General features: G+C 37.4%; 1 protein-coding gene across 2 annotated transcripts in view; it reads right to left on the reverse strand.

Annotated features, from left to right (window-relative positions):
- LOC110097571 overlaps positions 1 to 13917 on the reverse strand; it is a 115272-nt gene that overhangs the window by 67555 nt on the left and 33800 nt on the right. The gene's annotated exons all lie outside the window — the stretch shown is intronic.

The following is a 13917-nucleotide window of genomic DNA, read 5'->3' on the forward strand; positions in this document are numbered from 1 at the left end:
GAGAGGATGATGCAAACCACTGAATTGCTAAATTATGCTGCATGACAGGAAGGCGTCTACAATCTACATGCAAGACGGATTTGCATACTCTGAAGCAGCAAAGGCGTCTATAATTACAATGCAAAACGGGATTCAACATCATGCGCAAGCAGACCAGCGTTAATTACAATGCACCGTCGGAGGAACACTCATGAAACAGAACAGAAGGAGTACAATTAAATTCCAACGCACTCGGATCTGAAAACCACTATGAAACAGACAGAAGAAGTCACACTAAATGACGCCAAGACGGATTTGCAACACTGATACAGACCCAGAAGGCTCTACACTAACGCCGACTGGACGCAATATCTATAAGCGGGAGAAGGTGTTTAAAAATGTTTCAAAGTACTGCACTGTATAAGTTTGGTATACACATAGGTACAATGGGTAGTCTGAATCAATTAAATACCGCATGGGGAAAAGCGTGTTATTGGTACACTGACGCTTAGGGATGCTGGCGTGTTCGTAAGTGAATTTAGTTCGACTGATCCTTTATAGGACCATAGAAGTCGACAGGGTTCGAACTTTAAACGATACAACGGTTGTGACGACCAGTGTATTTGTTTTCAATATATTCATTTGTTCAAGCTTACAATAAAAGAATTCACTAATAAAAGGCATGAAGCTATGAAACCCGATTCTCCTTAATTAGATAAATGAGAGTAAACAAGGTTCGAGATATAAGATAATATGATGCGGTTACGAGTTGACAGCAATATTTATTTTGTAATTTCCTATTCGGCTTAATAAAGAGAAATTCATAACATAGGCATTAAAGTAAGAAACCCGATTCCCTATTCGTAGTTGATAGGGGTGACAGGTTCATAAATGTAAATGACTCAGGGTGTGACCGGTGTTGAAATTTATATTAACGGAGGGTTAATTTTCAGTGCATTTTTTAATGCTCCAAAAGTCTTAAATTACCCATAAACTCAAAATGCGCACTTCAAAATCCTAAATTTCCAAGAATATTTAAATTTGAAATTTAATCTCATCGCTTAAAGCAAAAATTCAATGCCACTCCATAACAGTTTGGCGAGTGGCAAATATGAATTAATTTTCAGCTCCAAGAGCGCAAATGCCTAGTGAAAATATATAATAGGATCTTTCTAAACAATTCCTGCTAGTAGGCGTGGTATGTTTTACCGCGGTCTGGCGCCAATGGCATCCGAGGATAAACAGTTATGATCGGGACCCCTTGAACGGTGGTTTGCGCCAAACTGGCACACGAAAATACGGTATGGCCGCGCAATGCTTTCTAATTGACATTAAATCTTGAGATATGAATCATGGATATGATTTCGATAGGCGACAAAGCTCTGTTGCTAAAGTGGATTCAATTTGTTCCTTTTTGACAAGATCCACCCCGGTTAAAAGGTCCTTGGACGAAGACCCAATGGCTGGAAGGTATCTTTGTCAGGTTGGTGACTACTTTGACTAAGTAGACCAGGAGGATGACCGGGAGATGCCCATGGATTTGATGGTTTTCATCATTCTCCATCATCGTTTAGTGAAGATTGCATTTTTTTTTTTAATATCCAAACCCAATTCTATACCTAAACTTTGTGCTAGCTATATGCATAAAAACCCTACGATACGTATCTCTAGTATCTGATTGATGAATACCTTAATCGAAAGTTTCTCTCGTGATGGGGGGGTAATTAACTAATACGGGGCTTGTCCTATAAAGAACCAGAATCAGATATAAAGTCTCGAAAAATGGCGAAATCTCTGGTAGTCTATCTACAAACCCTATGCTCTTCAAATTTTACTTAGAACTTTTCAGTAAACTCCCTCGCGAATAAAAGAAAAACGCGGGGAGGCGGGCGCCGAATTTTCCCGGGAGCCCACACAAATATCCAATTAACATCCATGGCATTGATTAGAAAAGTGTACATTATCATAAATTTAATTTAAATGAGAATGTGACTTTTAACAAACGACACAATGACGAAAAAGATTGTGAGCCGACCCCGTTAGTGGAGCAAAGGTTTGTTGTTGTCATTGTTGTTGTTGTTAGTATCATTATCGATAATAAGCAACATTAATACTCACTAATTTTGAAGATTATCTCTCTAACTTAGTCCTTAAATTCCTGGTCTTTGTTATTTTGGAAACACTTAAAAAATAATTGTTTATTAGTTAATTATCTTCCATGATTAATAACTTTTAATTTTTTGAAGTATGGTAAACATAATTAATTTTATTGGATATTAGCATATCATTTTGTATTTAAATTAATTTTCATAATAATAATTATTTAATTCACCTATATTATAATTTAAACTTTTTATAATTTATAAAATTTCTTCTTTTCTTAACTTTTAGGATTTATGGAATTTTGGATTTTTGTATGGAGCTTGGAGGACATTTAAAAAATATTTTGTGAACCCCTCCGGTTGAGATTAGTGTTCAACACGGCCATCATCAGGGTGTACTTGAGGTCATTTCCATTTGATTGAACCCTGTCAACTCGACCGGGCTGTTGATCGAGGATCGGGTTCCTCGTAGGCTTTGTGCCTTTGTCTATAAATTTTCTTGATTGTAGGCCTTGAAGGCCTAATATGAATGTATTGAAACAAATACATTGATCCCCACAATCATCTATTTATTTGGAGGTTCGAACCCTGTCGACTTCTATTGGTCCGTATAGAAGGATCAGGTTCGAACTAGAATTCACTTATCGACACGCGCAGCATCCCTAGGCGTCACGTGTGTACCAATAACACGCTTGCCGGGGCCCATGCGGGTGATTTTTATATTGATTCAGACGTACCCATTGTGTACCTATGTGTATACAAACTATAGTGCAGGTGCAGGGGTACTTTGAAACATTTTGTAAACACCTTCTGCCCGCTTGTATAGATATTGCGGGTCCGGTGGCGTGGCGTTGTAGGTTGTAGACGCCTTCTGTCTGCTTGTATCAGTGTTGCAGATCCGGTGGCGTGGCATTGTAGATTGTGGACGTCTTCTGTCTGCTTTCATAGATGTTGCAGATCCGGTGGCGTGGAATTGTAGATTGTGGACTCCTTCTGTCTGTTTCATGAGTGTTGCAGCTCCGACGGCGTTGCATTGTAGATTGTAGACGCCTTTTGTCTGCTTGCATGAGTGTTGCAGATCCGGTGGTGTTGCATTGTAGATTGTAGACGCTTTTTGTCTGCTTGCATGAGTATTGCAGATCCGGTGGCGTTGCATTGTAGATTGTAGACGCCTTCTGTCTGCATGCATAAGTGTTGCAGATTCAGTGGTGTTGCATCTTGATGTTATGAGGCATCTCCTCATCTTATTATTCTCCCCTTTCTCAATCACCGGGGATGTTATTTTCTGGACTTTGAAGTTCGCTACTTTACAGAGAACTCCTTTGGAGATCACCGGTGTAGTGGACTTGTTATTTCCTGTATTTGTGGGCACCAGAACTGTTTTCTTCCTAAGTATAGAACTAAGAAGAGACTTTTGGACACCAGGAAGTTTGGTTCTAATTTTTTCAAACGTCCTTTTCGACTCTGCCAGGGAGTGTACTTTTTGTACATCGAGTTGTCCTTGTACTCGACGTACTTGTAGATCTTGATCACCACTGTCGTAGGTGATATCTGTACTTGTGCCCACAGTGGTTCGTTGTACCTACGACATACCCACTGTTGTTATCCACAAGTGATTTGTGCTCATTTGTAGGGACCCATTATATCCACTACGAGCTCTTAGTAGTATTCGTAGGGAGGCATTGTCAACTTTTGTCATCTCCACCTTTCACCACTCTCAGGTGGTTCGATGATTGCATTTTCTTGTAGAGGACGGTCCTCCACTATTGATCTCCCGTATTGCCATCTCAATCAACAGGCATTCGTAGGGATTGTCGTAGGATATACTTGTACTTGTGCCCACAGTGGTTCGTTATGCTTACGAAGTACTCGCTGTTGTTATCCACAAGTTGCTTGTGCTTGCTGGCGGAAGACTGTTGTATCCACTACGACCTTCTAGATGTATTTGTAGAAGAGCAGTTGTCCCTACACCATATCCACCTTTCACCACTCTCAGGTGGTATAGTGATTGTACTTGCTTGTAGGTACAGATCTTTGATTGCTGGTCTCCAGTATTGTCATCTCAATCAACAGGCATTCGTAGGGATTGTCGTAGGATATACTTGTACTTGTGCCCACAGTGGTTCGTTATGCTTAACGAAGTACTCATTGTTGTTATCCACAAGTTGCTTGTGCTTGCTGGCGGAAGACTTGTATCCACTACGACCTTCTAGATGTATTTGTAGAAGAGCAGTTGTCCCTACACCATATCCGCCTTTCACCAATCTCAGATGGTACAGTGATTGTACTTGCTTGTAGGTACAGATCTTTGATTGTTGGTCTCCAGTATTGCCATCTCAATCAACAGGCATTGTTTCTAGTGTCGTTGTAGTCTCCTTACATATGTTCGTAGGATAGCTACCATATTTGTGACACATTTGCATTATCATTTCTTGATATGTTAAGAAGATTGACGTGTTTTCATGAAGTTAAACCTTCATTTGCATGTCATTTATGTTTGAAGACTTTTTGGCACTAGTCCTTTGCTTACATCAAACATTTATATTCATTTAAGAACTTGGGACTTTCACATCTTTAAGAGCATTAAGATCTGATTCCTTGCAGTTCGTATTGAGTTCAAGTGTAGTTCAAAGTTCTCTGTATTTATTTCTTTTGAATTTAAGTCCAGCTCTTTGTGGTCCACATTAAGATCTTCGTAGCTCATTTGCAAGTTTAGGTTCTTGTAGTTTTGTTGAGTTCAAGTTTGAATGCATCATTTGAAGTGATCAGATTCATAGATCCCTGAAATCAACTCGGTCTGAGTTCTGAGTGCAAGTCCAAGTTGATTGGTTCAGGATCTTCTGAAGTTCTTGCAAGTTCAATTTCATGTTCAAATTGATTTGAATTGGGCTTCAGCTTGATTTTATTTCATTTGGGTTTGATCTTTAGAAATTACTTAGATTTTGTTCAGATTTAAGTTCATGTTCAATCAAGTTCAAAAATCCTCTGCTCTTTCTCGTTTGAGTCCGGGCTCCTTGTTCTTTTTTAGTTCAAAATAGATCCAAGTGTAACAGTACTTCACCCGAAATTTCGGCAACCTCCCGGCGTCTCCCCCGTTTAGGGGAAAAATCCGAGAGACTGGGCCATCCCACCACGCTACTCGAGCGTGTATGAGGTCTTCAACAGTATCCGTAGGAGAGCACAAGTGGATCTCCCCACCACGCTACAAGAGCGTGTATAGGGCTTACCCACTTCGTCATATGCGTCACACCGGGCTCCCTCCTACCGTGCTACGAGAGCGCGTATAGGTGGTCCCCCGGTCCGCTGCAAACGTTGAAAATGGGATTTTAGGCGATTACTCGCCTCGTCGTAGGCACCGCACCGGATTTCCTCCCACCGTGCTACGAGAGCGCGTATAGGGGGTTTGCCGGTCCGTTGCACACGACGAGAACGAGAATCTGAGTTTTAGGTGATTACCCTCCTCGTTGTAGGCGTCGCAACGAGCTCCCTCCCACCGTGCTACGAGAGCGCGTATAGGTGGTTCACCGATCCGCTGCACACGACGAGAACGAGAATCTGAGTTTAGAGAGTTATACCTTGACGAATACCAGTGTTGATGTCGAGGTCAGTCCCCACCACGCTACAAGAGCGTGTATAGGGCTTACCCGCCTCGTCGTACCTGTCGCACCGGATTCTCCCCCACCGTACTACAAGAGCGCGTATAGGGGATCCACCAGTACGTCAAGCGCGTCGAGGGCGGAATTTAAGTTAGAAATGTATACCTTGGGGCTCGGCGGGGAGTCGTCGGCAATTGAGGCTCGTGGACCGAGGCGGAAGAGGAGCAAGCATTACATTTTTTTATTAATTATAATTAACATTAATTATAGCTAATTATTAATTAATTATAATTTATAATTAACTATTAATTATAATTAGTAAATTAATTATAATTATAATTAACTAATGACTAATTATAACTAATCAAGATTAATTATAATTAACCAGATAATTATAATTTATAATTTATAACTAATTATTAATTAATTATAATTAAATTAAAATTATAATAATAAAAATAATTAATAATTATATAATTAATAAAAAAAATCTCTTCTTTTTTTATTTGGCCCGAAAGAAGGCCGTGCAAGGGAGAAAGTTACCTTCTCCACAAGCGAGCTCCGTTGTTTGGCTTGCGTATCTGACAGGGAGGGAAAGTTCGGCGAAGGAGCGAAGTCGACCGGTCACGACGGACCGAAGCGAGCGCATCGAAGTAGGTTTTTGGTTTCTTCCTCTTCCCTCTCTCTCTCTCTCTCTCTATTCTCGGGACTAGGAGGATCGGAAGGAGGAAGGGAAGCGGGAGTCGGCCAAAGAAGCTCGTGAAAGGGAGAAAGTTTATTCATAGCCAGCGAGCTCCCTTGCTTTCGATCGGAAAGATCGTAGCTTCCGATCGGAAAGATCGTAGCTTCCGAATCCGACTGGAAGAAACAGTCGTCGAAGGAGCGAAGTTGTAGGAGAGCGAGAGAGCTTCGGAGAGCTGGATTGAGAGGAGAACGCGCGAATGAGAGCCCTTTCGCTCTCGTTTTAACGACGCGAAGAGGTCGTGGGCAATCTGTGGGAGCGACGTGCGTGAGGCGACGTTCGACATGGTCTCGACGTGCGAACGACGTTGCAGGGATCTGCGGGCAGGTAAGGGATTGATTTTATTTTTTTTTTTTGTCATTATCAGGTCAACAATTGTTAATCAACCATTTACAGTGAACCTATGACGCACAGACATGACATGGGACACAGATACGACACGACAAGACACTGGACATTGTCAACACAGACAAGAATTGGATATATATATATATATATATATATATATATATATATATATATATATATAGTAGAGACATGTTTAATGTTAGAAGTTGTTTAAAGTTGTATGTGCATATATACCAAAGATCCAAAGTTCCTTTTGAATAATAATAATAAATAACAAAGAGAGGCCTCCATGGAGTGGCTAACGATTGCTCGTTTCTTCCAAGCATGCTTGAAACATCCTTATTGAGTGCAAGAAATTGGAAAAAAAATGTCCAACTCATTTTTCATCCCATTTTAGTATTGGAGAAAACTGCACTCCTTGGAACATGTCAAATTTATTGTTTGATTATCTAAAAATACCAAACAAATTTTATTTTGCTAAATTTTTTAATGTTAGTTTCTTAACTTTGTGTATGAAGTACTAAAATTTTGATTATGATTAGACATTTGATGTAGGCAAGAGTAATTGCCTACAAATACAAAATTTGCAAGTCTTCCAAAATTGACCTATTTCAAACCAAATATACTAAAAAGACGACTAATATGACGATTTAACGACAAAATTACAAATTATGGATGATATGATAACAAAGACACGTTAAAAGACACTTAAACACCTAATACATTGATAATAAGATAAGTTGAGAAGAAAGATACAATGGAGTGGTAACCATGGAGAGAAGAAGTAGATAAGAAACCCGAGACGAAATCAAAGAGAGGATAAGAGAAAGGGAACTAGCTCGCAAGCTAAAACACAACCCGCAGGTTTCACATTCCAAATATTTTTTCACTAAAACATACTACTAAAACAGCCCAAAACAATCCTATATATAGGAGGGAAGAAGAAGCCCAAAAGCCCACAAAACAGCCCTCATAAATTGGAGAAGAGGAATCCCAAAAGTCACCATAAATTAGGAATTCCAAAAGTCACCATAAATTAGGAATTCCAAAAGTCACCATTAATTAAGAATTCCAAAAGTCATCATAAATTAGGAATCCCAAAAGTCACCATTAATTAGGAATTCCAAAAGTCACCATTAATAAGGAATTCCAAAAGTCGCCATAAATTAGGAATTCCAAAAGTCAAATCAGTCGTTCACTCAAACCAATCACAAAAGAGGAGACAAAAGGCCAACAGGCAGTCATCCGAACAACCAAACGGGCTGGGAATCGAACAGCCAACCCAAGCAACCAAGAACCAGCCGGCTCTTCCCATTGTGCTTGCATCAACATTTGAAGCCACAAAAAATTTTAAAATTTTTAATGTTAGTTTCTTAACTTTGTGTATGAACTTCGAAATTAACTGTGTATGAGTCTTTTGTTTATTTAGAATAGCTATAAATTACTACTATTAAAAGTATCATTTTATTTACTAAATAATTATTTTTTGATATAATTTAAGTTTAGTTATTTAAATAGCTATTGAATACACAAAATATATGTGTATATAATATACAACTCCTAAACGCCCTAGTCAATAAAAGTCTCATTTTACTTTGTGTTTGCAATTAAAGCAAAAAAATGAACCCTGCACTTGGTACTATTAAAATACTAGTTACCCCAAACTCCACAAAAATTGGCTAATCTAGGATAACCTTAGCCTCCTCCATAACCCTTTGACACCCCTCAGTCAAAAGCAACTTTCAACTGCCAATACTAATTAATTTTAATTATACAAAAATTTCAAATGACTTCTCTCCCATCCCATCCATTAAAAGCCTCACACCCCACATAGCCTATACACCTGCCCAAAGCCATTTTTTTCTCCACCAAATAGCAATCCCCACTTCTATTCATATTCTCATGGACCTTCTCTAACTTTATGTTGCATGCAAAATAAAGCATTTATCATTATAGAGAGTAATTCTTCAATAATCATACTCCTACAAATTGGTGATTCCATCAATGTTATTTTGATGAGGACATCCAACCTTAGAGAGTCTGCCAGAGGCATGGCCATCAATCTACGGCCACGATTGTGTCGCTTTAGTTTTGATCATCATTATATTAGATTTATTATTGATGTATTAGTTTATGAGCTTTATTGTACTTTTCCTTTTATGCCCCCACTTGAGGGCATAATCATGAGTATGACCTAGGGGCAAGATGGTCTTTGTATTTTTCTTCATTGTATTGGCTATTTAAAGCATCCTCCTCCTCCTTTGAGGGTTATGAATGATATTACATGAAAATTTCTGCACTTGTGCGTTTTTGGGAGAGCTTGAGAGTTCTTGAAGATTGAAGTCCCTATGTGAGGGCATCACAATACCCACCAACCGAAAGAAGCGTCCGAGTTCGTGGTCGATCTTCGCCTTCCCCTCCCTCGCTTCTCTTCTCCCCTACAAACTGCCGGACTATATATTGCTCCAAAAGTATTCCTAAACATATATTTATAATTATATTATTAATTTTCGGATTAAATAATTTAGGAAATTACAAAAAAATGAGATTTTCACCAAAAAATCAAATTTTTTGTTTTAAAATCATTCCTAAGGCCCTTAGAAATAATCTTTGTAAAAACACTTAATAGAAATTAGGTTTTAGTAAAAAGCCCTAAAATTTCATCCTCCAAAAATTTCTCTAAAAACTTTGTTTTCATCGTTAAATCATTCCTCTAATCCTTCTTTAAAGGTTTTGTAAAGAAATTATGAAAGAAAACCAAATTTTGAAAAAACCCTAGATTTTTCACTTCCAAATATCTTGAGATCGAGAAGGATTTGCTTCAAAACAATCATATCTTAAGACTCCCCTCGTCGTCCTCTTCGATTTGGACTAATTTCCTCACCGGAAAAATCGTCGCCGGAGAAGCCTTCGCCGAGCCCTAGCCCCGCCATCCGTCCGCCCTTTGTCCGCTCCCTCTCTCGATTTGGCCGAATGAAATGAAAGGGGGTTTCGGTTTTGCCATTTTAGAAAAATTAGGTTTTGCAAATGACCCTCTTGCCCTTACTTATTCTATTTCGGCATTAATACTTATTAGGGGTAAAGTTGGCATTTATGGGACTAAATCAATTTTAATTTCTAAAAATAAGCAAAATTAGGTATATGTTTTATATATCAAAACGATCAGAATTTTGCGTTGGATTTTATAAAATTATTTCCATCAAATTCCGTTAACTTCAAAAATTTCACTTAAGTCTCATCGCGATGCATCGAAAAGCGTGCGGAGACCTACGATCGTCGTTTTCGTGTTTTACAATCTTAACCTTTAATGTGTGACTTGGCCTAAGCTAGTTTCACCCCTTGTTTGTTTTATTTCGTCGTTTAAATCATTATAAGTTTACTAGTTAATATTGCTCTCTAAATTAAAGCATGTAAAATTCTTAATTAACATCGCTTAGGAATTTAAGTCCTGCATCATATTTTCACTGACCTTAGATCCCATATCCAACACTCTTGAAATCTTTGAAGATGTCTATGATGATGAACGTTTTTCTAATGAGAAAGATTAAACTATCTCCTCTTCTGATGTTGAGACAGTTGATGATTCTTATTTTATGGTTCTAGAAGATATTCCAGAGATTATGGAAGAAAATGCATAGGTTATTGAAGATTAAAAAAAAAAGTAAAACAACAAGTCCACAGGTTTGCAGAATCAACTGCCAACAATGTAATTCTCAACGCCAAGTCTCTTTTACACCTAATCAAATTAACTTTTTTGTTGTGCTTAATTACGAGTGAAAATTTATGTACCCAACATCGATTATTAGTTTTGGACTTTAAGATAAAGGGGCATAAAATAAAAAATAAAGTTAAACGATTTTCTAGGATTATATGGGGGCATTTACAAAATATTAACAAAAATATTTTTGAGAATAAGATTTTAGATCTTAAGATTTTGTCTGTGCATGATGATGCTAATGCTATGTGGGAAAAAGTGGCTAGTGGTATTAAGAATATTGCAAAAGATATTCTTGGAGTATCAAAGGGAAAAGCTCATAATAGTAAAAATAGTTGGTGGTGGAATCTAAACGTGCAAGAAAAGATTAAAAATAAGAAGTTTTGTTATAAAATTTGGTTTAATTTTAAGAATTCTGATAATTGGGAAATATATAAAGTGGCTCGTAAGGATGCTAAGAAAGCAATATGCGATGCAAAGACATTAGCTTTTAGTGATTTATATAATAGATTAGATACTAAAGAGGGAGAAAGATTTATGTATAAGTTAGCCAAACAAAGAGATATGAGTAGTAAGGATTTAGTTCAAGTGAAGTGTATTAAAGATGAAGATCAAAAAATACTTTTCTTAGAAGATGATATTCAACAAAGATGGATGAGATATTTTGCTAAACTTTTTAATGAAGATTGTGATAATAAGATTGACTATAGTGATATTAGCACCCTTAATGAAAATAAAGATTTCTGTTTTTATCGGCGTATTAGTAAAACTGAAGTTAGAGAGGCTTTAAAGAAAATGATGGGTGGAAAAGCTGTTGGACCTGATGATATTCCAATAGAGGTGTGGAAATGCTTAGGAGATGAAGGAATTTCATGGCTTACTAAACTTTTTAATATTATTTTGAAGACTAAAAAGATGTCAAATGAGTGGAGAATGAGTGTGTTAATTCATATTTTTAAGAATAAAGGTGACGCATAAGATTGTGCGAATTATAGAGATATTAAGTTAATGTGTCATACTTTAAAACTATAGGAGCGAGTTATGGAGCATAGGTTGCGGTGTGATACTAATGTTTCTCAAAATCAATTTGGATTCATGCCGGGTAGGTTGACTATGGAAGCCATACATTTATTAAGAGGTTTGATGGAGAAATATAGAGAAAATAAGGAGGATCTACATATGATATTTATTGATTTAGAAAAAGCATATGATAAAGTTCCAAGAGAAGTGCTATGGAGAGTTCTTGAAAAGAAAGGAGTCAATAATGCTTATATTCAAATCATTAAAGATATGTATGCAGGAGCTATTACTTGTGTTCAAACACAAGGTGGATTGACCAAGTATTTCCCTATTTCGGTTGGGTTACATCAAGGATCAGCCTTAAGCCCATATCTTTTTGCTTTAGTCATGGATGATATTCTTCTTGTTGATAAGACTAGAGAGGGAGTTGAAGGTAAACTTGAATTATGGAGGTCAACCTTAGAGGCTAAAGGTTTTCGCTTGAGTAGGTCTAAAACGGAATATATGGAGTGTAATTTTAGTAGTAATAGACCTAGTGAGGGGATTGTGACTTTGGGCGATCAAGTCATTAATAAGAGTACACGTTTTAGATATCTTGGATCTGTTGTTCAGAGTGATGGTGAAATAGATGGAGATATTATCAGCAGAATTCAAGTTGGATGGTTGAAGTGGAGGAATGCATCGGGCTTGTTATGTGATAGAAATGTACCCCTCAAACTTAAAGGAAAATTCTATAAGATGGTAGTGAGGCCTGCAATGCTTTATGGTGCCGAATGTTGGCCATTAAAAGAGAAGCATAATACTAAGTTAAGTGTGGCAGAGATGAGGATGCTCAGGTGGATGAGTGGCTTTACCCTTAGAGATAGGATACGAAATGAGCATATACGTGAAAAGGTTGGAGTAACTCCAGTAGAAGATAAGATTAGAGAGTCGCCTTAGATGGTTTGGTCACATAAAACGGCGGCCTTCCGATGACCCGGTTAGGAGAGTAGAGGTATTAGATTTGACTTATGTTAAGAAAGGTAGGGGTAGACCTAAAAAGACTTGGTTAGAAAATATTAGGAATGACCTTTCTTTATTAGATTTAAATGAGAATTTGACTTTTAATATGACACAATGGAGAAAAAGGATTCATGTAGCCGACCCCACGTAGTGGGATAAAGGCTTGATGTTGTTGTTGTGCTTAATAGCGGAATCCCAACTTTGTCAATATAGGTTGTTAATTTGTTGCTCCCAAAAGCTATGGTTCCACCATCCTCCCATTGGCCAAAGTCTCACTTCCTCAAAGGGTGATTTCGAAGTCCTACAAATTGCAATTGATCCAACATTCCTCCACCAACATAAAAACTCCCACCACTCCTCCGAAGAGTAGTTTTGGAGCCAAGAGAATCGGTACATGACCAGGTAAGTTTAGTTTCCATGTCTATGCCTTTATATCTTGTTTAGGATAATGAAATCCTTAATCTTTCATGAAAAGAAATATGTAAGAAAATTTAAGTTATTTTCATTTTACTTTATAGTAGGGTCATATATGAAATTTTAAATTGTTTATGGTTTTAAATGAATATGTACCAAGGCTCCTACAAAAATAGGTCCAGAATTCCTCCTTTTGAAGGTAAATGAAATTTTGAAAGAAAAAAGATGAGTTCTTTCAAGAAGCAACTAAACATTCCTTGTCCCCTCACTTTCATGATGTGAACTTGGAACATCCTTGCTATGTACCTATGATGCACCGACACTCTCTTTAAAGAGGCATGCAGTGTCCGACACGCTTCTGACACGCCTCTGCACGTGTCGGACATGCCGAAAATATGTTTGATTAAAAAATATTAAATATAAATTGGACATGCATATCTTAAAAATTTTATAATTTGTTTTAAATATAATTTCTTGTATTTATATTTTTTTATTTATTTAAACATTAAAATTAAATTTATTATTTCATATCCACAACACCAAATCAATCGTCCGCACTCAATAGCCCATTCACCAAATATTCTCATTTTCATTTCTCTTTGGCGGATTGCGATTTTGCTTTCAAAACAATGCTCGATGTCATCTCAACATCGATATCTGATGTCGTTACAACATCGACATTTTAAAACCATCATAGCATTAAAGTCTAACAGGATCTTGACATTGATGCTCGATGTTAGCAATTTCTTAAACCACAACTTGGCAGCTTATCTTTGTCCAATAAGCAACGCCCTCTTAACAGACAACCTCTCAACATCAACGTCAGATGCCCTCCTGACATTGATGTCTGATACTTACTGAATAGCATCGATACCCAACTCTCGACAACACTGTTGTCTCCTCTCTTGATGTTTGATACACGGCATCGACGTCTGACTCTCATCATCCTAATATTAATCATTTTAAGCACAAATTCTAGTTAAATAACTAATTATTTCT

This window comes from Dendrobium catenatum, unplaced genomic scaffold (genome assembly GCF_001605985.2).
Source record: "Dendrobium catenatum unplaced genomic scaffold, ASM160598v2 fragScaff_scaffold_390, whole genome shotgun sequence".
Classification (NCBI taxonomy): Eukaryota; Viridiplantae; Streptophyta; class Magnoliopsida; order Asparagales; family Orchidaceae; genus Dendrobium; species Dendrobium catenatum.